The 1,606-nt window shown below is 47.3% G+C and overlaps 1 protein-coding gene across 1 annotated transcript in view; it reads left to right on the top strand.

The window, feature by feature from the left end:
- The first annotated feature begins 1,171 nt into the window (after positions 1 to 1,171).
- Positions 1,172 to 1,606, top strand: part of LOC119267163 (flowering locus K homology domain-like) — a 7,706-nt gene continuing 7,271 nt past the window's right edge. The window contains exon 1 of the mRNA XM_037548513.1: positions 1,172 to 1,278. The gene's annotated coding sequence lies outside the window, so the exon portion shown is untranslated. The remainder of the gene's footprint in view (positions 1,279 to 1,606) is intronic.

The following is a 1,606-nucleotide window of genomic DNA, read 5'->3' as shown; positions in this document are numbered from 1 at the left end:
TTCTTACGTCAGATTGCCCCATAAGGGAAACTTGAAAATAGCACGGGGGGCGCCTGCCGCGGGGTCATCTAATTACTACTCCACAACGCCTTCCGTTAGGCCCAAAGATGATAAAGTGTCATGTAGTCGACGTTCACACGACACCACTAAAGGAAGCAACTACGTACATATCATCAAAATATCGAACGAATACCAAATTCACATGATTACTTATGCCAAGACTTCTCTCATGTCCTTAAGAACAAAAGTAACTACTCACAAATCATATTCATGTTCAAGATCAGAGGAGTATTGAATCTCATTAAGGATCTGAACATATAACCTTTCACCAAATAAACCAATTAGCATCAACTACAAGCTATAATCAACACTACTAGCAACCCACAGGTACCAATCTGTGGTCTTGAGACAAAGATTGAATACAAGAGATGAAGTAGGGTTTGAGATGAGATGATGCCGGTGAAGATGATGAATATTAGTCCTCCCACGATGAGAGGACCGTTGGTGATGAGGATGGCTTTGATTTCCGCTTTCAGGGAAGTTTCCTCGGCAGAATCGCTCCGCCGGAGAGCAAAAGTGCTCTTGCCAAGGTTCTGCCTCTAGACAGCAGCGCTTCGTCGCGAAACCCCCCTTCTCATTTTTCTAGGTCAAATGGCATAGCAGAAGATGGGCTTCAGAGGCCTGCCAGGGCCCCACAAACTCAGGGGACGCGCCCTAGGGGGGAGCCCGAGGCTTGTGGCTGCGTGGTGGACCCCCTTCTGTTGATTTTTTCGTCAATATTTTTTATATATTAAAAAATAATTCTATGCCAAACTGGAGGTGGTTTTCGCAAAATGCCGTCCAAAACATTTTTTTTAACGGAGGGAGTATCATTTAAAAAAAGAGAACTTTGCATACTCCCTCCTTCCATCTATATAGGGCCTAATGCATTTTTAAGACCACCTTTGACTATTGATAAGATTAATAGTACATGACATGCACAATGTGAAAATTATATCATTGAAAGATCCTTTCACACACGAATTTAACAGTGTACTTTGTGTAAGTTACATGTCATATATTATTGCTCTAATATTTAGTCAAAGTTAACCTCGAAAAACGCATTAGGCCCTATATAGATGGAAGGAGGGAGTATGTGGGTCCCTACCCAAAACCTTCTCGGCCCCACCAACTCTAAACCCCCAAACCCTCTCCTCCCTCCTGCTCCGGCGTCGCCACCCACGAGCTCCACGCCTCCGCCGACAGGGCGCTGACCGCGCCGCCGGCCGCTGATTGAAGGTATCCTCCCCTTCCCCGCGCTCGCCCCTCTTGAGTCCGTGCGGCGCGTCCTCTGATTGGCATGGCTAGCGCAGCAGGCCTACAGGGCGCTACCGTGTGGTCTCGGTTTCCTCGCGGGAATCACAGAGCTCCGTTCTGGGGGACGAGTCGCGGAAGGTCGGCTTAGTTGCGAGATTCTGATGCTAGAAGGAGGCCCCTTGTTTGGTATAATCGTTGGCTTTAGAGTGTGGGGTTTTAGGCTTGTTCCCATAGTGCTGGCACGCTGCTGCTTGAGATCGAGCTGTGTTAGACCTTTATCAGCTTGGTGTGCTTCGATTTAATCGTAATC

The sequence above is a fragment of the Triticum dicoccoides genome, chromosome 1A (assembly GCF_002162155.2).
Source record: "Triticum dicoccoides isolate Atlit2015 ecotype Zavitan chromosome 1A, WEW_v2.0, whole genome shotgun sequence".
Lineage (NCBI taxonomy): Eukaryota > Viridiplantae > Streptophyta > Magnoliopsida > Poales > Poaceae > Triticum > Triticum dicoccoides.
The sequence above is the reverse complement of the archived record's forward strand: the minus strand, read 5'-3'. Positions and strand labels throughout refer to the sequence as shown.